Genomic DNA, 22936 nt, shown 5'->3' with positions numbered 1-22936 from the left:
AAAAGAGGGTACACACTCTCCTCTACTTTGTATTAAAGCCTTCAGCCAGGGTAAGAGGCTAGAAGCAGTCCCACAGGTTCTGCAAATTCCATACTGAGGGTACTTGCTTTATTTATAGAAAGAATATTTCTATCATCTATCACAGTAGAGTCTGATTTCAATTACACCTGATCAGGTTCCTGCATCTATTGTTCCTTCTGCCAAAAGAGTATCTCAGAACATTTTGGCAAGATTTATACACCAAATCAATCCCTGCCAGCACTTCTCAAACTGAAGTCATAAAGCCATTTGTTGATGTTTAAATCTCCAACAGCTCAGGGTGGATGGGATACTAAATGAAACCAGAGAGAGGGAATATTGCACATCCCTCTATTTTCTAACCAGCTCACCTTTGTAACAACGTTTGGACAGTCTATTCAATATTTCTTCTGATTTCCATCCTCTGTTATGTTTTCCTCTTTTTTTTTCATGTGGGTTAAAAAAAAAAAAGTCAAAATTCCTCCTGTGCCTATTCTAAATCTTTCATTCTGATTTCATGCCTCCATTTGCAACATTATTATTCCTGACACCTTGACACAACCTAATTCTTTCCCTCTATAGAAATGCTGAAATCAGTCTTTCACCAATTACAAGGCACGAGATGATGCCCAATTTTCACTACTAAGCCAGGAATAAGCGAACTACCTAATTAAACATGTCTCAAGTGTGTGTGTGTGTGTGTGTGTGTGTGTGTGTGTGAGAGAGAGAGAGAGAGAGAGAGAGAGAGAGAGAGAGAGGAGGTGGTGGAGGAGGAGGGGCAGAGGGAGGAGGAGGAAGAAGATAGAGGAAAGGAAGGGAGAGAAGAAGGGAGGAAGGAAATCTGTAGGCAGATTCTTGTTTATTTGTATGTTGTATATCCATAGAAGCCTAAATTAATGAATTATCCGAGACCAAAACTCCTTTATTCAAAGAAAAGACTTTATGTAAAGTCATACAAATTTACACAATACCAACCACAACGAACGAACAAATCATAAAACTTGAAAACTCTGTTTGAGCAGCTAAAAGACCAGAAATACTTTGGTGGGACCTTTTATTTATGTCCTGCCTAAGTGAATATTGAATATACAATTCATGCATGCTTGCAAAGCCTCTGAAGGTTTCTTTAGCTTCCAGCCTTCTCTTTCAGTGTCCTTCCTCCTTTCCTAACATCGCAGCCCTCGAGGACCCCAGTGCCCTCTTGTTCGCTTACTCTCTCCTTACCTTCCAGTATCGATTTATAGATGAGGACATGGCACACTTATAAGATGAACAAAAGTTATGCACAATAAGATGTTCCATGAACCAGACATTTGTCATTTGAGCCTTTTAATTCTACTTACAGAATAGAAAGATTGCTTATTTGTTTGTCTCTGCTCCTCACGTTTCTTTGGAAAAAAAAAATTCTGGTTAGTCTCAAGCTAGAAGATGAGGACACCTGGGCTTAGCTGGGCTGAAGAGAAAAAAAAAAAAGTTCATCATTTAGAACAGCATTTCTCAAACCAAAATCACTTGAATGAGAATTATCTGGAATCTTTGTGAAAATGCAGCTCCCTGGGCCACGTCCCATACCCACTGAGTCCTACCCTCTGCTGGAATGACACAAGAACCTCCACGTGGCCCAAACATGCAGGTGATTCTCACATCCCTCAACTCCGAGAATTACTATCTGTGGGTGACGATTCAACCTCTAGTCACGTAAAAAGACAATGTCACAGCTAAAGCTATTTTTTTCTAAAATGAACTTATCCTAAGATTTGTCTTTAATTTTTCTTCATTATGCTATTTCTGTTTTATTTTCTGCAGTGTACCATTTAATGCAGGAAAATTGTTACAACAATTCTCTTTAAATTAAAAAAAAAAAGCCCCAAGAGGATGATGTCATTGACATCTCTTTCAGCATCTCTGATCTCAACATGTAATGGAAATTAAATTAATGAAAACAAAGAATATGTTTTCATCAAAGAGATTATAAATTAATTTTCTCTTCTCTAAAATGAACAGCAGGAGAAAAGATTTTTTTCTATGATTAAAAATGACATCAGGGGCGCCTGGGTGGCACAGTCGTTAAGCATCTGCCTTCAGCTCAGGGCGTGATCCTGGCGTTCTGGGATTGAGCCCCACGTCAGGCTCCTCTGCTGGGAGCCTGCTTCTTCCTCTCCCACTCCCCCTGCTTGTGTTCCCTCTCTCGCTGGCTGTCTCTCTCTCTCTCTCTGTCGAATGAATAAATAAAATCTTTATTAAAAAAAAATGACATCATGCTGTTTTCCACAAAATAACATCCCCCAAACCAAGTCTATTAAAATTTTTTTTTCACTTAGTCCTTCGTTTTTAAAACTACTTTATTTCAGGGGCAGTCGGGTTAAGTGGCTGAGTCTTGGTTTCGGCTCAGGTCATGATCTCAGGGTGCTGGGATCAGCGTGGAGTCTGCTTAAGATTCTCTTCTCCCTCTGCCTCTGCTCCTGCCCCCAATGCACACATGGGCTCTCTCTCTCTCTCTCTCAAATAAATAAATAAATAAATAAAATCTTTTTTTAAAAACTACATTATTTCAAAGATTTTTTTTTGTTTTTTCAAAAAGATAAAGTTAAATATTGTTAGTTACATTATCTAGTGCCTAAGGCTGGAGAAATTAATGGGCAATTTGAATTTCTGCTATGACATTTTTCAATTTTAGGGTAGGTCGCTTTATTGTAATTAATGCTTTAACTTAACAGAAAAAGCTGGTATTAAACGGGTGAGCCGGGGCGCCTGGGTGGCGCAGTCATTAAGCGTCTGCCTTTGGCTCAGGGCGTGATCCCGGCGTTATGGGATCGAGCCCCACATCAGGCTCCCTTGCTAGGAGACTGCTTCTTCCTCTCCCACTCCCCCTGCTTGTGTTCCCTCTCTCGCTGGCTGTCTCTATCAAATAAATAAATAAAATCTTTAAAAAAATAAAAATAAAAATAAATAAAGGGGTGAGCCAATATTTAGCAAATGTTTCTCTCCAGCAGATCACTTCTGGGCTTTACTTCTACTAATTGATGACAAGGGAATTACACACACACACCACTCCTGTTATACAAACTTGAAGAGAGTTAAGATTTCCAAATTGCTCCGAGCTATATTTTCTAATCATCTGAAAAATGCAAAGTTTGTGGTTATGACTGTGTGTGTGTGTGTGTGTGTGTGTGTGTGTGTGTGAGAGAGAGAGAGAGAGAGAGAGAGAGAGAGTGAGAGAAAGAGAGAGAGAGAGTTGAGAGAGAGTTGAAGAGGAAAAATAAATGCATCGGCTTTTCTCAAACAATGTATTAAAATTTATACTTGAAAATACCATCATATCCTCATTCTGTGCATGGTCTAAACCAAACGCATCATTTCCTTCTTGAGTACAATCAAGTGCAGATGATAGAGACACCATTGAGTCATCCAGTCAGCTTGAAGTCCAGGAAGTGAGCCTGTACAGAAACTCCCTATATGCTATTAAAGGAGCCATTCCATGGGCTCTGTAGTGTTTTCAATACTGGGGCACACCTGAAACACACACACACACACACCCGAAGTACAAAGGTCATTTTTAAGGGCAATAAATAATTGTTTTGTTTTGTTTTCAGATTATTCCAGTGCTATTCTACTCTGGCAAAATATTTGCCAACAGTTGATTTCACTCAGAGACAAATGAGCACAGAAAGAAGCTCCAGAAAGGCCAATAATCTGCCACCACGTCAAATTGATAAGGTATCCCCAGAAGCAATTTAGCAGTAGCCCCAAACTTATACAGAGCAAAGGAAAAACCCAGAAGCTAACTGTACACACACTCCTTATAAGTCAATTAACTTATATGTGATTGTTTACTGTAATTGCTGCAGCCCTTGGAATTAGCTCAAGACTCCCTCACCCCTTCCCCAGCCCCAAGCATCTTTTCAATTCATCCTACCGACACAGCCCACGGTGGAGGTACAATGTGTGATTGCTAGCCTCAAATAGACCCTTAATGTTGCCAATTGATCCAGCTGTATTTCCTTAATCCATTAACTCTCTCCCATTCATTCAAAAAATATTTATTGAGCACTCCCTAAATTGCAGGTCCTGTTCTAAAAGCTGTGGTACAGCCAGGATCAAAAACCTGTGCCCTTGTGGAGTTCATCTTCTAGCATGGGAAGACAATGGAAAAAGAAGTAAATTATATAATATATTAGGAAACTTCAAATATTATGGGGGGGAAAGGAGGAAAAGGAACATGGACTTGCTGGAAGGGTGTTATTTGCCAATTTGGGTAGGTAGGCCCGGTGCCTGGTCATGCAAATACCTGTGGGAGTGCTTTTCCAGGCGGAGGATCGGGCAGCACAGATGCCCAAAGGAAGGAACACATCAGGCATGTTTTAGGAACACCAAAGAGTCCAGTGAGCAAGAGGTAGAGTGATTGGAGATGATGTCCCAGGGGAAGCATGGGCTAAAACCATGTAGGTCCTTGGAAATTCATCATCAGGTTTGGGCTTATGTTCTGAGTATGATGGGAAGCCGCTGAGGCTTTGAGCAGAGGAGTGATGTCATCTGACATGTTTTTGAAGGGTCTTTCTGGCTGTTTTCCTCGATGGACCACAGGGAGACCAAGGGTGAAGGCAAGATACCAATTAGGAAATGACTGCAATAATCCAGGAAGGGAAGTGTGCAACTGGAACCAGTGAGGTAGTGGCATGGGTGATGAACTATGCTTGGCTTCTCGATATCTTTGGCATAGAATTCCATGATGAATTGAACATCAAGTATGAAAGAGTAGGGAAAAAATGCCCCAGACATTCTTGGCCTAGATGCTGGCTTTCTTCAAACCCCCAAACAACTGCAATCCCCTCTCAGTTGATGACCTTGCCTCCTATTTCACTGAGAACTTACAGCAGAACTCCCTAAAACCCTCCCTTTATGTGGGCCCCTGCGTTCATCTGTGCCCATATTCTCTGCCTTCTCTCCTGTGACTATGGATGAACTACTGGTTGGTGCTCCCCAGGCCAATCTTTCTGATGGAGCACTAAATCCCATTTCTTCTTGTTTCCCTAAGAAACCTGCTTCAGCTCATGTCTTCTCATCATTTATTCTGTCTCTACACGATCTCTCATTAGTATGCTTTCACCATTTTGATTTCTTCTCTCCCTCCAACCACAGCCTCATTATTCCTTCTAGTAACCTATTTATTTCTTCTCTGGAGCAGAGTCCTCTGAAGAGTCATCTCTCTTCACTGTCTGATTTTTCTTTCACCTTTTCACGAACCAAATAAAATTAAATTAAGTTGAATTTTCCATCTACCATTCTACTGAAACTACTCTTATCAGGACCCCTGGCAACTTCCATTTTACCAAGTACAAAATTAACTTTTCAGGCTACATTTCCCTGATATAACAAGTAAGCATTTGGCAACTGATTACTTCCTCCTGGTTGAACCACTACCTTCAACTGAATCACGGCATCATACTCTCCTGGTTTTTCTGCTGTCCGGTGTCACGATGAGTCCTTCCTTCACCTGCTGATCTGCTGACACAAAGAATTCAAACTTAGAGGCATCAGCCATGGCTTTAAGTTTACAGAGACTTTTATTTTATCTTCTGATAGAAGTATGCCCCCTTACGACACAAGACTTCTAGACCATGGAGCCTAAAGTAGTAGAGATGGAAGCATAAATTCCCCCTACGTGAGTCACTGGGAGTGACGGCAAGCAGAGCCTCTTGGTTGTGTCCTGGAGAGCAGCTCCTCTTGTTCCTAAGTTGTCAGCTCTTAGCTGGCTCCACGTCAATGGCTTCAAGAGGCTGTTCCACAACTTCTTAGACTTACGGATGGTGCAGAAGGTGGTAGGGACAGTGTAAGCCGTAGCCTTCCTCTTTCTCAGTCTACTTGTTCCTCTTCTGCTCCCTGACCTCTTAATATTAAAATGTCCTTGAAACTCTTCTCAGTCCTTGAATTTGTCTACACCTGATAATTATACCCAGTCTCATGGCTTTAGATACTATATTCTCTTCCAAAATCCTGTCTCTAGCTTGAACCTTTACTTTCACATTTATATTCATATAATAGGCTTTACTATATATAACAGACATCTCAAATATAGCGTGTTCAAAATTGAGTCCAGATCTTCCCTACCACTACCATAGAACAACACCAGAAATGACCTGCCTTTCCCATATCAGTTAGCAAGAACCACATCCTTTCACTTCTTGGGACAAAAATTGTAGAGTTCTTTAACCCTCTTCCTCCTCATTACAACTAATTCATCAGTAAATCCTGTTAGCTCCACCTTCAAAAATATATCTAGAGTCCAACCAGAGATTAAATTATTACCCTGAAAATTACTCATTTATTAACTTTAGAAGTTGTTTACTGACTTCCATTAAATTAGATGATGGTTTAATTCTCTTACACCATCAACCACTGCTTTTTCTACTATTCTTCTCGCATTGAGTAATATCAAATTTTTCATTAATTCAATAGCCATTGCTAACATTACTGTGACTGTCTTAATAATATTCATTACATAGTCAAGTAGTGTTTCCCTTCTTTGAATATTTTAATTTCTCCTGGAAAAAATGGATGATTTTCCCACTTTTCTTAATTTTCAATGTGCTCTAACATCTATTACCAGCTTATTAATTTCTCCAGTACATGTGTCAAATGCCTACCAATATTATGATATGAATGTTCACATAGCAATCACCTATCATTGCTTTCCTTTTCTTTTCCCTGAGATCTCCTCCCCAAAGTCTTATCCTCCTGCTCCAATTTAGACAGAATATTTCCTGAGCCTGCTACTTAGCGTCATCCTGGAACTGTGAGACGTCAGCACTGGTGTTTGGTTCAACAGTCTTTAATTTGGATTCTCCCAGTTTCTTCTACTTTCTTGAATTAGTTGTTTTTGCTGGAATCCATCCTTTAACAGTTTCCTCAGCTAAAATGCAATGGGAGCTTGAATCCTTGCTTTGTTTGTTCTACTCTTACACTTGATTTAGTTTGGCTAAGAGGAGAATTACAAAATGAAAATATTTTTCTCTTCAGATTATGAAGTTATAGCTCCACCATCTTCTGCCTTCTAAGTGATGCTATTGAGATTCTCTCCCACCATTCGAACTCTCTATTCTCTGTGTACTCTATTCTACCTGTCCTTTCACTCTGTAAACCGTCATTAGATACTTTTTCCCATGTCCTAAAATTTCCCAGTTATGTGCCTTGGTGTGGTTTGTAATTATTTCTAGTATTTATCTCACATCATAAGATTTTCCATGGGCCCTTTCATTTAAAGAGGCAAATCTTTAATATCTGGGTGTTTCTATTCTATAATTTCTTCTCTCTCTCTCTCTCTCTCTCTCTTTTTTTTTTTTTTGCTCTTCCTTGCTAAAAATTCTATCACACTTTTATTATTTTTTTCAAACAAAAGGTCTCACATACTTATTACTGAATCAACCTACTGGTGCAGAAGCACAGTAACAGAGAAAAATCATTTTTTGGATAAAACATGTCTGTTGTTCAGGTAGTAGGGATGTATACAGAGTGATAGGACAGGAACAGGTAGCCTTCACGCAGCATAAATATGTGTGCTGTCTCATGTGTGATCCCTTATAGACCCAGCTTGGCTCTTCTCCAGTGCCTCCTCTCGGAGTTGTACCTGATTTTATTGCCAGTTTTCATCCAAATCTACTGGGAAATGGGATGATTCCGCTTTTTTTTCTTGGCCAGGAATCTCTTGGTCTTGAAAGTCTTGTAGGAAGACATGGTGAGGAGCAGTCAACTGCACAGGCCACGATGGTGGGGAAAAGGAGCTAAAATTTCTATGACACTTTTAGATTTCCTGCTCTGATCTTTTAATTTTCTTAGACGCTCTCTTCAATTTTCTACCTCTTTCTCTCTGGTTCTGGGAAAATATCTGACACTATTTTGCAAAATTTCTGGCACTTATATTTTTAATTTCCAAAGGTTTTTTTCTTACTGTGTTTCATTTGCATGGATTCAGGTTTTGATTTATGGAAAAACATACCTTCTTTTATGTATTGGGGAATATTAATTCAAGGGGGTTTTTTTTTAAGGGTTTTTTTTTTTTAAGTTTTCTTTTTTTTCCTGCTGCCTGACTTCCTTTTTTACCTCAGATGTAGTCTTCCAATTGTTTTGATCTGTCTGTCTTAACTGTAGTGCCCCTAGAATATACAGCTATCCCTGGCTGTCCATTCATATTTAAATATAAATCACTAAAGCTGACTGGAACTTTTATGTTTGGAAGTAGTAATTGTTAACTTGAGGCTTCACTGTAAGGTCCTTATGTGACAAACCATATTTTCCTTTTTACTTAGGGGATAGCTTTATGTCAGTATCTAGAGGTTGCTTATCTGTGACCTTTTAGAGAAGAAGCCCAGGTCCTCTTACTCCGGGGGAGATAGACCATATATTCCAGATATTCTGCTGATATCCTGGACTTTGAATAGTAGGAGAAAGAGTATCTTGCAGATTGGCTCTTAACTTCCATTTTTAGAGATGTCACCCATACCTGTGGCTAATGTTTCCTGACCAGCCAATGTGATGAAACTAATGTTTCCTGACCAGCCACGCTGATGATAGTCACTCACTATCACATCATGCTATGTTTAATCCTCTGCATAATTCTTGTCACTAATACTTTTCTTGTTTACTTACTATTTATTTTATCTCCATCCCCTCTAGAATGAGACCTGAACCATCATCTGTTTTATTTACTGCCTAGGACATGGTAGGTAACTAGCAAATACCCACTGAATGAATAAATGAATATGTGAGTAAATAAGATCTAAATTTCCTACCAGCAAATTTCTCAAAAAAAAAAAAAATGCAGATTGCGGGATAGTTGGGAGGGAGGACTAGGTGATGATTGACTCTCCAGCTGGATCTCCGGTCTCCTCCATTCCAAGCACAGTTTTTAAAATCAACAACCACATTTTTAGCCCAACACTCAACCATACTGACTAGGATGTTGGAGGCCTCCGAATTCTGAGCCTTTCTTGATACTCTGTGCACAAATTGGTGGCTTCTCATGACTTTCCACTCTACACCTTTAGGTACCACTCCTCTCTCAGTTCTGGCTACCGCTTTTCTCTTAGTCCTGAGGAGTTCATACTTTTCATCCCTGCTCTGTTATTTAAGTTGAAGAAGGACAGGGGATCTAAATAACTGAGGTCTCTCTATCACGCTTACTTAAAAACAGACCCTTTTAATATTGAAACTGTTTTATTCTCCTTCCTTTCCCTTACCTCACTATAATGAGTGATTCTTTTCCCATTTATTCACCTCTTTATATTCAGAATGATCTTTTAAAATTGCAAATATGTTTGTTGCAGACTCCTAACTCTCTTAAAATATTTCAAGGGTTTTGCATTACTTTAAGGTTGAGGATGAAAATTCTACATATAAAACAACCCTGCCTTATGTAGCCTGCCTCTCTAGGCTTGGCTCTCATGGTCCAGTACAGCTAGGTAGGGGCTTTTTTCAGCCCCCACATGACCAGTCTCCCCTCTGCTGTAAGACCTGGGTGTACTTTTATCCCTACTTCAACTATCACTTCCTGCGACTATCCTTCCCTGCCTTCTAGACCAGGTGCTCTATGACGGTATCATTATCATTAAACTGCTGTTATAAGTATAATAGCACCTATCAAGTGGGTGTTTAATTGTATGTTTTCATTTAATAGTGCAATTATTTCATTACAACTGGTGAGAGAGAAATGTCAACCTCCATGAGGGCATTAATGTATGCCCACAACGTAGCCCGGTCTTTGGCATGATGTAAGTTCTCAGTAAATATCTTCTGAATAAATAAATGCAATCAATCACAAAGTGCTATGAAAAGGCAGGAGGCAAGCCCTACAGAGCAGAGAGATCTTTGTCCTTTCAATCCTTGGGCTGTTTATTGGCTTTGGGTGGGATTATACATCCTGCTCTAGCCTTGGCCTGCAGGAAAATCTGGAAGCTTTATGCATAATGTCACCAGTGACTTGTATTTTTTTATATTTACTCTCCTTAGATTTGATTCAAAATAGGCACAGATTTTAAAACTCTAATATTAGGTTTGTTCTTTTGTAGGAACTGCCAACCAAAGAAAACTAGTCCTGAATCTGAATTATTCGATTCTATCATTTCCGCTATTTTATGTCACTGCACCATTGGTCTCTCAAGAAAAGGCTTCTTACTTTCATAATTCCTGAAAGTTCCAAAAAGTGGGTCTGAAATGGCCATGTCAGATATTTAATAATTGTGAATTAATTCTCATCTTAAAAGAAATACAAATTCTACCGTTTTATTTCATATTTGGAAACAGAAATCAAGTCTGCTCCAGTGTATCACAGGAATCCATATTACCACAACAGGCTGTCAACAGTCTCACACTTTGTGTATCAGATTTTGTGAAAGCATGGGCAATAAGAATCTTTATCAAGTTATGAGCTAATTACAGCATTAAAAAATGAACAAGGATAAGTTGACCTGACTCAGAGCAAATACAAAGAAAGCATCTATAATTGTGGCACAGAATTAATGACTTTGAGCTTTTGTTATTGCCAGCTGTGTAAGGAAAATGAAGAGAAGACACTTGTTTGACACTTCTATGAACACTCTCTCCTTTATCTCATCCTTCAGTGATCCATCCATGAATCAAGCAGGTAAACTCTAAGGAAAAGTCCCTGGATATTCTTAAGGCCATATTTTTTGCGGAAAATGCTTTTTTTTTTTACACAGATAAAAATGCAGACAAGAGAGATATTTAGTCCTCAGGTTTGAAATTTGAAAACCTCATCGAAGAAGGTAATTTTCTTGTAGTGAAGATTTTGGATGATCAAGTGTGTACTACTATATGAAATGATTGTATAAGATAGAGCCAAGAAGGGGAAGGCAGCTATGAAAACTGTGTAAAGTACCCTCGTTTTCTTGGTTTCTATTTATTATCTGCTATTTCTTAAGGAAGAAATGAGTTGAATAGAGAAGCCAATTTATCGAAGGAGGTGTCTGTTTTTAGCTACCTACCTGGTTTTTAATTGCTAATTTATTTTTTAAATTAACAGAGTCATGCCTGAGGTGCTTATCTTCAGAATTTTTCCTTAATAACATGGCAATCTTTCTTAGACCTTCACTTGAAGATAGCAATGTGTCACTTGTCTTTAGTGTTAGTCTGATGTTCAGACTTCGCTTATTTTATCAGTACATGATAACACTACTCTTTTGCCTGACAGAAACCTTGAGTCCATTACAAGACACACGCTTAATAAGTTAATAATAGTAATACTCCGTGCCGAATAATACTCAGTGCTGAAACTTTCTATTTTCCTAATGTAAATCACGTGCTCGGCATGCTTGCATGTAATCAGCCCATAATCAGCTAAGAAACGAACAAACACTTCATTTGAAAGCTCATTTTCGTGCCATAGATGTACTCGTGTAATGCTGATACGCTGATTTGAACTTCCAGCTATGAAATGACAAAAGATCACAAAGGTAGATTTCTTTGTTTAGCCTTGGTATTTTGCAGAATGTATCACTTTCACAATCATAAGAGAAACATAAACTGCATTTGATTCGGGAGTTTTACGCTACAGCTAAATAGGAATGTGGTCCTGGCGTTCACTAGGGACTTGCAGGCCACTCCGTCATTCTCCTTTTGCCATCTGATGTCTTAAAGGAAAGACAAAGTGGAGGTGAAAGAAATTACTCCGAGGTGAGTATCAAATGCTGTTAACTCTCAAGGAAGGTGAAATATTACTTCCATGCAGATTTTTCTGATAGAACCCTGCCTTTCTAGGAACACAGCATCTGATCAAGTGATCTGACTGTTGGTGTGCCCCTGCAGGGATATTTTACCCGAATGCAGTGCACAGTGAGAAAACTAATTAACTTTGACTTCACTGCATCTATCCCCAGAAGACTCCACTCTCTTGTTGTGCGGGTAGAATAATTAAGGAAAAATAAAATTTCCCCAAAGAGAAGAACTTCTCGTTCTGTTATTGTAAAACATAGAAGTGGAATAAATTGTTAACCTTGGAAAGTAATGAGCTGCAAACTCTTTCCATCTGTTTATTTAGGAAGGAAGGCAGGTGACCTCACCCTCACTGCCATAGACGATTAGCTCTTTTGTTCTGGCTTCTGCAGTATGCAGGACTGCTCTTCTGTCAACGGCTTCACACGCCAGGCCTGGCTGTGCCTATCCTCGCCGAAAGATGGGCAAGCCAACTGAGATGCCCAAAGCTGCAAACATTAGTGAGCTAACGTCAGCTAACCAAGAAGCTTTGTTACATGTTTCACAAACACGCTCAGTGGAGGACATGAGAATTTAAAGTTCCTGGTCACAAGACCCAGTCACTGCCTCTCCAGCTCAAAGCTTGAAATGTCATCCCCAATCAATCAGTTATTAGGGATCACAGAATATTTTTTTAGCTTTTATATTTAGAATTGGCTAGAGATTGAGTATCACTTGAAGAAACCAGAGCTTATCACACATTCCATCAATATCATTTTTGCAAGTGAGATAACCAGTGGATAAACTTTGTCATGGGTGGCCAAAGTCTTGTTAATTGGACAGAGCACTTAGATGTTGGGTAGAAGATAAATAATTTTCCTAAATTAGAAGCAGTTTCATAAAATTAAAGCCAACTTTGTAAAAACTTTTGAAAAGCTCTGATCTCTTTTCACCAAGTCCCATGAATTGCAGGACTTTCTAGAACTGTTAAATTTAAGATAATAAGAAAGGTTTGTGAACCCGATGGCTTTGATTTACGTTTTAGGCTATGAGTAAAATTTATCCAAAACAAAGCTACCACCCACATTCGGAATGATTGACAAAACTGACTACAGAAACCAAAGGGATTTCTAAAGGATAAAAAAAAATTACCCTGCATGTTTTGAAAACATTAAAAATTTTTTAATTGTTAGGCATTCTTATTTGAGACCATCAATAACTTGTGATGATCAGTTTTGACTTGACGACAGTTAGGAGGTTAGCAATTTTTTGTCTCCTCAAACATTCTGAGGCTCCTGAAGAAAGGTATGAGATCTCCCCGTGGTAACTTGAAGTTCCACAATTTTGGTTAAATCACAATACATGAGAATAAGCATAACGCTTTCGATACTGCTGCTTCTTATAGTCAAATTGCAAAGAAGGCTGCCATTAAAATTCTGTTTGATCCACACGTCAGCTCTTCCTTCATGGCTAAAACATAAAACAAGTTTTCGACCTTCAAAGAATTGAACAAAAACATCATATGTCTTTGACATTTCATGCTCAATAGACAATGTTTTCTGTTTTTCTGCTCTTAATTTTGACAACATTTGATTATTTGAGGCATGATACTCAGGGGAACAACATTCTTTTGCCTTTGCTGACAACACCAAGGACCCAATTAATTAACATAGTAGATAAAATGGAAATCGATGCTGGCAATACGTAATGTAAGCACATTTACGGGATATGTTAACTTCCAGAGACAAAACTTGAAGAAAAGCCATGAGAATTTTTGGCGATCTGCCTTCTTTGGAGATGTGGCAAGGAATCTAACACATTCCAAATATATTCTTTCATTCAAGGATTTAAATTTAAATTCTGGGCTCTCAAGTCAAATGTTTCACAGGAATGTTCCTGTGGGCTCTGGAGTAGGCTTCATCTCCCCGTATGTTGAGTGTACAGCCAGTTCATCGGGGCATAGTGGCAGACACAGCAGTGCTCTGCTGACAATGCCGTATACTAGCTGAGGGAGTAGCTGTGGTCCCACTGCTTTTTCTTCCATTCACTCATAAGAGAGGGCAGTCTATACTCTGTGACTTCAAGATGGGGTCCTTAAAGAATTGGCCCCCCGGGGAGTGGGGGGTGCAGATAGTGTCAATTTTTAGCTTTTGAGTTTCAAATTGACTTTGGAAATATATAGTGGGGCAGTAGTTTTAAAGGAAAAGCTTTTCAATCTCAAAAGGCCAGATGCTGAAGGAATCAAAGCCCAAAGTTAATGCCAAAAAGAACATATTTGGAAGAATGCACGAGATGTAAGAGCAGACTTTTGCTATTCCAGTGATTAAAAAAAGAATCCCTCTGAACTGGAGGTGAAGCCGAACTTGAGGAGAACAATCATGTGAGAGGATGATGTGGTCTCTGAGAAGAGGCAGTGAGCACGGGGCAACAGAACCCTCTCTAGGTTTGGGGTCCAAAAGTAGGGAGGACTTGAAAACGGTATGTCCAATGTGTCATCGTGGAGGGTTGACAGTGACCACGGACAGTCGTTGGACCATGACATTTTAACAGATGCAAGCATGGATAGATGCCACAAAAGGACAAAGCACTACACACAGTGCTTTGCCTTAGTGTCATGGAATCTTCCAGAATTTAGAAACAAGCTGGGAGAACGGGCAGAGGGGAAATCCTGAACTGCTCAGGACTGAGTGTTTAATGTCTCTAGAAAGGATTTTGAGGTATCAAGAAAGTTCTGTTATAGAGGACATATTTGTACTGAAATTGACATTTCTGCGTGTATGTGTTTCTGGCTCCAAACCTCATACTCCTTTCACGTATTAAAGACTAACTTGAGTAGATCTGCTGTCTAACCAGATACAGGAAACAATTCCATAAGCTCCATGATTACAGAGGCGAAGGAAAAGGCTGACACCTGAGAAAAAGTTGTGCTACTTTGAGTTATGTAATGTAGTCTTTTCCATAAGTGGTTAGTTAACATATCCATGTCTGCTTGTTTAACACAGGATTTGTCAAAAGCTGTCTCCCAGACCGAATCCAGCCGATGGCTGCCTTTTTTGTTACTGCTCGCCAACTAGAATTTTTAAATTATCTCCAAACGGTTGAAAATAAATCAAAAGAATATATTGTGACATTCGAATATTGTATAAAATTCAAATTTCAATGTCCCCAAATAAGATTTTGTTGGAAAAGAGCCACACCTATTTGTTTATGAAAAGTAGCTTTTACGCCACAATGGCAAGGTTAAATAGTTAGACTATGTAATCTGCACAGCCCAAAATATTTACCATCTGTTCGTTTACAGAATAAGTTTGACAAGCCCAGATCTAGCAGCAACCTTCCAAGTTGAACAGACGCAGAACCCAGAACATAATTTCCAGTTCATCAAATATGCTTGCTAGAGTTCCCCAGCAGTTGTATATTAAATTAACTAAGCTCGTGCTGAATTTGAGTGAGTTATATAGGAGTGTATATAAAGGTCTTAGGAGCAGAGTCTGACATGCAATAAGCATCACCAAAGTAAGCTAGTCTTCTCATTTGTGATCTTGCGTAATTTGAAATTGTACCTCTAGCTACTGCTATTATTTACTTCTATGGTTTCAATTTAATTATTATTTTTTTAAACTGAAGGTCCAAGTTTCTATTCAACTTGCATGTCAGCTAAAGTAAAAAGTCACCACACCTTACTAGCATAGAAATAGAAACCCCTACTTTACAAATAAAGCCGGTAACTGTCAATAGGCATGCCTGTTTACTCTAGAATGTGAACCTGAATTATGAAAAGATGTCAGCATTTTCCGCTATAAGTGACAGATAACTTCCCTGAGTTTTTTGTTTCCAAGAGAATGATAATAGTAACAGTAGTTATTTATTGCATACCCTTCAAGAGTTAAGCATTCTAAATGTTTATTTTCACTGAATTGTAATCCCATTCCTACAACGTAGTGCTGTCTCCAGTCTACAAAGGAGGAGAGTGGGGTTCAGAGAGACAAAGGCACTTGCTCATGGTTGATGTTCAGAAGCGGCAGATCCCAGACCCAAATATTAGTCTCAGTCTGTGCTCACCCCACTAAACTGTACCACTTCTTCTTTACAATTTCCGGTTCCAAATATCATTTCCTCCCCTACTCAGTCTTCTTTCAACAAAACTTCCATTAACTCGCTGGTTGAGGAGAGCCAGTTGTCCGATTGGTAACCAGAAGCAAATTTAATTCTGTGAGCCAAGACCTTGCATGTTAATCAAGCTCGCAGCCCCGCCCTCTGAGCGGCCATCTCAGTACCAACTGTCTCTTGGGGGCAGCGGCTGTTTGCGTTGTCCGTCCTCCTGTGGTGACAGTTGGGAATACGGAAAGTATGCACTTATCCTGATTTGTCTTGTGACATCTAGACACCATTTTCTTGGCCTTTGCTTACAGAGATGGTGCCACCACTGTTGTTCTTCCCAAGAAGATAAGTGAGAAGATTAGTGAGTCCTCGTATCCCTTGACTCTAACAGGTGCATTGGCTACTCTTTATCGGACATTTTGGGTTTTATACCCTTATCACTTTGATCCCCATGTGAGCACTTTCTGGGCATGATAGGCCTCAATGTTCTCTTTAAAAGTTTACTACTTAACCACTGAAGAAAACACAATAGTTTCAACCTAATTTTTCAAATTAGCCAATTTATTAACCCATCTGAAAGTCTATTCAACTGATAATTATTTTCTTGCCTCACTCAGACTTCCCCAAATTGAATTTGTCAGTCTCTGGCGGCATGTTTGGGACTTTCTTCTCCGCCAAATTGATATTTTTAAAATGTGTTGATTAATAATCACCCCCATGTTTGAGGCTTCATAACACCTCACATATTATTGATGCTTCGTAAATCCTTCTTGGCCGCCTTGGGATATTTCTTATGATCTTTTCAAATATGTTTAGGTAAACAGTTTGATTCCGTTCAGCATAAGAGCAAATGTTATGTGCAAAGCAGGTACGAAGTAAAAGCTCTGCCCAGGGAGAGCTTTACTAGACAGAGTGGTACAAAGATAAAGATAAAAAAGGACTTAGAGCTTGCCCTCAAGTGTATTGGGTATATGAGTTAAATTGTGTCCCCAACCACCACTGCCAAAAAGGTATGTTAAAATCCTAACCCCCAATATCTAGGAATGTGATTTTCTTTGGAAATAGGGGTTTTGCGGATGTAATCAAGCTACGATGAAGTCATTAGGGTGAGCCCTGATCCAATGTGACTGGTGTCCTGCTAAGAAGGAAGTCTGGACACACACACACACAGGGAGAAGGCCAGATGAAGGCAGAAGCACACAGACAGGAGAACATCATGTGAAGATAGAGGCAGAGACTGGAGTTACGCCGCCACAGCCAAGAATACCTGGAGCTACTATAAGCTGGAAGAGGCAAGGACAGACCCCCCACCCCCACCCCGCCAAAGCCTTCACAGGGAACATGGCCCTGCTGACATCTTGATTTTGGATTTCTAACCTCCAAAAGTGTGAAAGAATAAGTTTTTGCTGTTGTAAAGCACCCAGTTTGTGGTATGGTCACCATCGGAAACAAATATCGTGGTATACACAAGTCCTATACACAAATGAGGGGTAGAGTGAGTGCTCAGAATCCCTTAAGTAGGATAAAGATGTGAGAAAGACTCAGAATTGGGAATCAGGAAAAGTTTCCTAGGGTAAAGACATAAGATCCTAAGATATGTAGGAATGGTAAGGTGTAGATGTCTGGAAACGGAGTGCAGGGAATTCTAGAGGGAAGGGATTGCATTTGGATAAACATCAGAGAGCAAAGAGAAGAAGCACAGCATGATAAGAGAAAAGGAGAATGAAGGGGAAAGCTAGAAGAAGGTATGCAACCAGATGATGGGTGTGGTGTGATTGAACACTAGGGATTTTGCTGTTAGGGAAATAAGGAAACCATTGAAGTCCCTTGAGGAGGTGAGTGGTAATAGCAGGACTCTGTTCTAAGCAAAATGCCTAATCACTTTTGTGTAGGTTAAGTTGAAAAGGGGAAAGATTTGGAAGCAAGGAGACAAGATTCTAGGCTATTACAGTAGCCCAATATACTGGCAATGAGGAATTTATCTAGAATAGTTGTAATGATCATTGAAAAGGACAGAAATGTGCATGAGATGATATCGCAGAAGTGTAATGGATGTCACTGGACTACTAACTTGGATTTGGGAGATGAGTTACAGACAGGAGTTATATCTGTCCTCTCTTGCCACCATAATCTTGTGTAACAAGAATCATAAAACCTCAGTGACATACAATAAACAGAAAACATTTCTTTTGGCTCATGCGTTCATGGGTTGGCTGGACAGGTCAGCTACCTGAGCTAGGCAGGCGGAGGGGAAGGGAGGTGGACTCAGGCGTCTGCTGATCTGCCAGGCCCTCTACTCCACCTGGGACCCTAGCTGGGACAACAAGACTGACTCACCCTTCCCACTGTCTCATCCTGTAGCCGACTGGTGCAGGTATGTCCTCATGGAAAGGCAAAGAAATAAAAGCATGAGCATAAATGTGCAGAAGGCTTTGAAGACTCTGTTTGCATCATGTTTGGTCTCACTGACCCAAGAAAATCATACAGTGAAGCTGGTAACCAGGGTGGGAGAGGACTACAAAAGTGACAGAGCCAAGAGTATGGAGACAGGGAGGCTGTTAACTGGGTCCAATAATACAATCAGTATACTACAGGAGTTAAACATGATTTCAAAGTTTTGTGGGAGAAATAATCAAACTGTTACCCTTGTGAAGTCCTAGTCTTTCTTCAAAATTCAATTCAAGCATCACCTCTTCTGTAAAATCTTACCTTTAGCTCCTCTGGACCATAATTGTTTCTTGTAAGCATTTCCATTATTTAATTGATCACGAATTCTACTTGGCTGTTTTTGTGTCTGCCTTCTTATACTTAGTTGTGCCTCCCGAAGGGCCCAGACCACACTGCTCTGCAGTCTCAAAGGTGAAATTCAAATGCCAACTCCACACCTTACTAGCAAGTTCCTCTCTGTGCGTCTCTATCTGTAGACAGGGCGTACAAGCAATGCCGACCACAGGTGGAGTTGTGAGAATAATGCAAAGTAATGTGTGAAAGGCCCTAGAAATGTTAATGATTATTACAATTATATGTCATTTTTATTTTCATGCATACTCTGTGTAGTGCTTAAGACATAAAAGACATTTTTTTTAAAAAGTCTTTTGAGTGAATGTGAACAGATAACATATATGAGATGAAGCAGGTGCTACTGAACCTGAAAGCCAATGGCAGGATAGCGGATGGACTGAGCACGGAGGAGGCAGAAGGGGATGGGATTTAAAGAACCAAAGGAAAAGCTGGCCTTGGAAAGAGGAAGTCACGTGCCTGACTAAGCACATGTATTTTGAAAGTCTTCTTTGAATAGCAAGCGTTTTAATGATCATAATTACAGTTTTGGTTTTTACCTTGTTTTTTGCTGTTTTAATGAGTTTAAAGGCAAAGAGGGCACATCAGATGACACTTTCTCTAATCAGTGAGGATCTGAAATGAAAAACCTACCTATCACATCCTGATAGCTTATTTCCCCTCCCAAATGTAATGGGACATAGAAGACATTCATAAAAGTCCTGGACTATTTCTTAATTAACACATATCATTTAAAATGTAAAGAGATGACTTACATCTTTAGACATATTAAAATATTTCACCCTCTTAGGCTCTGCACCAGGTTTCACAAAATACACCGTGACCATTGCTTTGCTTGACTTGTTCGAACAGCCGCTTTCTTGACTTGACAGTTGGGGCACACGTATAGTTATCCCCCATGTAATCAGTCCACATTGCTTATAACAAAGTGAAAAACAAAGTTAATTAAGAGCAATATACCTAGGGATGCCTGGGTGGCTCAGTCAGTTAGGCATCTGACTCTTGGTTTCAGCTCAGGTTATGACCTCAGGGGCCTGAGATCAAGCCCTATGTCTGCTTGTCCCTCTCTCTTTGTTCTCCCCCCAAAAAAATAAATAAATAAAATCTTTTTAAAAATTGATTTTTATGAAAAGTCCCTACTTTTCCAGTTAAATCGGGTTTAGAATCCATGAAAGAAAACAGGAGTTAAAGTACATGACATTTCTCCCATCTTACTCTGAAAATAAAAGCTTTCCAACAATCTTCAGTTCTGATTTTCCTTCCTGCAAGTTTGAAAGTGATCTCACTAGCAGACATATATTCACTAAGACCACCTTTGGGGCTAGATATAAGTTATACTCTAGAAGTTTTGATAACTATATAAAATCATATATATTATATTACTACCCTAAACCATAGTTTTAAAATGACAGGCTAACTTCTTAATGGTAGGAGTTATAAGCCTTCAAATATCTTGACTATGTATTATTTACAGATAGAATGACTTAATTTATTATGTTGAAAACAACGATAGGCTGTAAGTTGAATAAAATAACCTTTCCCCCTTCCTTATATAACTTGTTCGGTTGTATAACATTCAGAGAAAGAACATTAGAAGAGTCTTAGTTCATGATTTATTCAAACTCTGAACCATAATCCGAACAGCTAGAAATGCAAATTCTAATGATTATTCTCTATTCATTACTGGGGAAAAATATTTTCTGACCAGTCTATTTTATATGAATTCTGATAACAGTTTCATTTGTCTTTCCACATAAATTTAACATAATTTTCTTTTTTTTTAATCTATTTATTTCAGAGAGAGAGAGAACACAGCGGGGAGGGGCAGAGGGAGAAGGAGAGAGATTCTTAAGCAGACTCTGTGCTGAGCAAGGAGCCTGATACAGGGCTCCATCTCACGACCCTGAAATCACAATTGAGCTGAAACCAAGAGTTGGGTGCTTAGCTGACTGCACCACCTGGGTGCCCTTCAACATAATTTTCTAAAAGTCTTTAAAAAAATAATATACATGCTTTAAAAATGGTTGACTCTATATGTGTTCTTACACCAGCAATACTGTTTGATGAGCTTTCTTGTAATTAAGAAAAAACAGTCTCTTAATTCAACTTAATTTACTGCCATCCCACAAGTATTTCTTGAGCCCAGGCCCTAAGGCAGCAGTTGTAGAGATTTAAAAGATTATCAAATTAATTTGCTCCCTCAATTAGATTATAATCTGGTGGAGGAGTTAGTGTTTAGAGATATGAAACTATCACAGACTTAAGAGATGAATTAAAGTTGGTTTAAAATTGTGTGATCTCCATAGACAGTTCTCTGGGTGTCCCCAACTCTTTGGTATCCCCTTCTCTTTAATATTTAAATACAACTTGGTTTTTTCTCGTGTACTATGAAAAACCCAGTAACCACTCCAATAGCCGAGAATTATTGGTGAGGCATTTCTCCTAGCTTCCTCTTGCTTTTCTTTTCTTTTAAGATTTTATTTATTTACTCGATAGAGAGAGAGAGAGAGCACAAGCAGAGGGAGTGGCAGGCAGGCAGAGGGAGAGGGAGAAGCAGGCTTCCCACTGAGCAGGGAGCCTGACACGGGGCTCCATCCCAGGACCCTGGGATCATGAACTGAGCTGAAGGCAGACGCTTAACCGACGGAGCCACCCAGGTGCCATCGCTTCAGTTTTCTGATTCTAGTCTTTAATGATTTATATGTGGCGTCTCACCTCTACAGCTGCTGCCCTTGGGCTGCCCAGCTTTGCCCCCACCTGGCCATAGCTGCAATTCCTTCGCTCCTCTAGAAGCCACCGATATAAGACAATAGAACTTTACTTAAAACTTGGGAGAGTGGAAGGTGGAGTTTACAACACAGGACAAACATTAAAATTAAAAGTATATATTCTTAATCAGTCCCGGACAAACATTAAAATTAAAAGTATATATTCTTAACCAGTCCCGGGCATGGGGGACTTCTCACTCTCCATGTTCCCCTAGAGCTATGAACTTAGCTACATTTTCTCAGACTCTCCTGTCATGTCTACTTCTCCAGCATTTCCAAACTTCTTACTCTCTCTTATACACAATCTCAGACAATGCACTTTTGAACCCTTTAATTCTGAAGAACAATTTGGCGCCCCTTCCATAAAACACGCCGTAGAGAAATCTCACTACTCCCAAAGAGCCTGTCAAGCAATCTCTCTTTAAAAAGAATCATCTCGCCTTCTATAAAAATGCTACTTGTCTAGTATGTGAAAGTGGTTGTAGTCTGTTACTCAGGTCTTGCTTCGAATAGAATTTTTCTTATCTTCATGTTACTTGAGCAAGTGGGAATCAGTAAGAGAGAGCTCCCTGGGTTGGGCTTGTCCGTCAGGCTTTGTGGAGAAAATAGGATCAGATCAAAGGGTCATTAGTACTTGAGTAGATTGAAAAGAAAAAGATATTCCTAAATAGCCAAACAAACAAATAAGGATTGAAATATGGAATTGTGACTGACTTATGTGGGAGAGAGAGAGAGAAGTGCTTAACTAGAATTGAGAAGTGAAGAGTAGAATGTGAGCTCAGAGAAATAGTTCGGTGACTTATAGCCAATTATAGCATAACTAGATGCCATGAAATAAATTCAAACTTGGAACAGGAGAAAACAAGATATGGAGCTTCTGTGGGATTCTTCAACAGACGTCCGACACAGTGAAGAAATATTTGGAAAAGATTAGTTGGTGTGACAGAGATGTGTCCATGGAATAAGGGCCTGGAAGTAGAGAAGTCAGCGTGTATGATACGGCAGTAACTGTGAGGCGAGGCTGAGGACATGAGCCAGCCTGCCGACACTGGAAGGGAGGAGGATGCTGAGAATTGAGAAATGATGACAAGGATCCACCATGCTTAAGCTCAAGGCTGCTGACCAGCATCACGGCCCTGATAGATTTGGTGAGGAGCTGGGACAGGGAAGTGAACAGGAGGGGACGTATCCACCCTCCAAACTGATGGGATTGTGCCAGAACTACGATTCAGTGACAATTTGCTACTCCAGCCACCTCTCACGACTTCCCTTTGGGCCTCTCAAGATTTATGTACCAATGTTTGCTAATATAACAATGGATAATTTTTAAATACGTATATATTTAATCTTTTACAAACTTATTGTTTTGTATAACAAAGATAGTGAATGCTGATTGAAGAAAATGGATAAAGTAATATAAAATAAATACATCAATGTTCCGCCATCTAGAGATATGCCCTTCTGACATTATGCCATTGAATGCACTATATTTTTACAAATTAATACATAACACATTAAAGTCAAGTTGGTCTTCTGTCTAGTTCACA

At 39.5% G+C, this 22936-nt stretch overlaps 1 pseudogene; it reads right to left on the bottom strand.

Annotated features, from left to right (window-relative positions):
• Window positions 1-7593: 7593 nt before the first annotated feature.
• Window positions 7594-7749, bottom strand: LOC123793119 (large ribosomal subunit protein eL39 pseudogene; annotated as a pseudogene).
• Window positions 7750-22936: the final 15187 nt, after the last annotated feature.

This window comes from Ursus americanus, chromosome 13 (genome assembly GCF_024610735.1).
Source record: "Ursus americanus isolate L20-20 chromosome 13, mUrsAme1.1.p, whole genome shotgun sequence".
NCBI classification, from domain to species: Eukaryota; Metazoa; Chordata; class Mammalia; order Carnivora; family Ursidae; genus Ursus; species Ursus americanus.
This window is presented reverse-complemented; position numbering and strand designations above follow the sequence as displayed.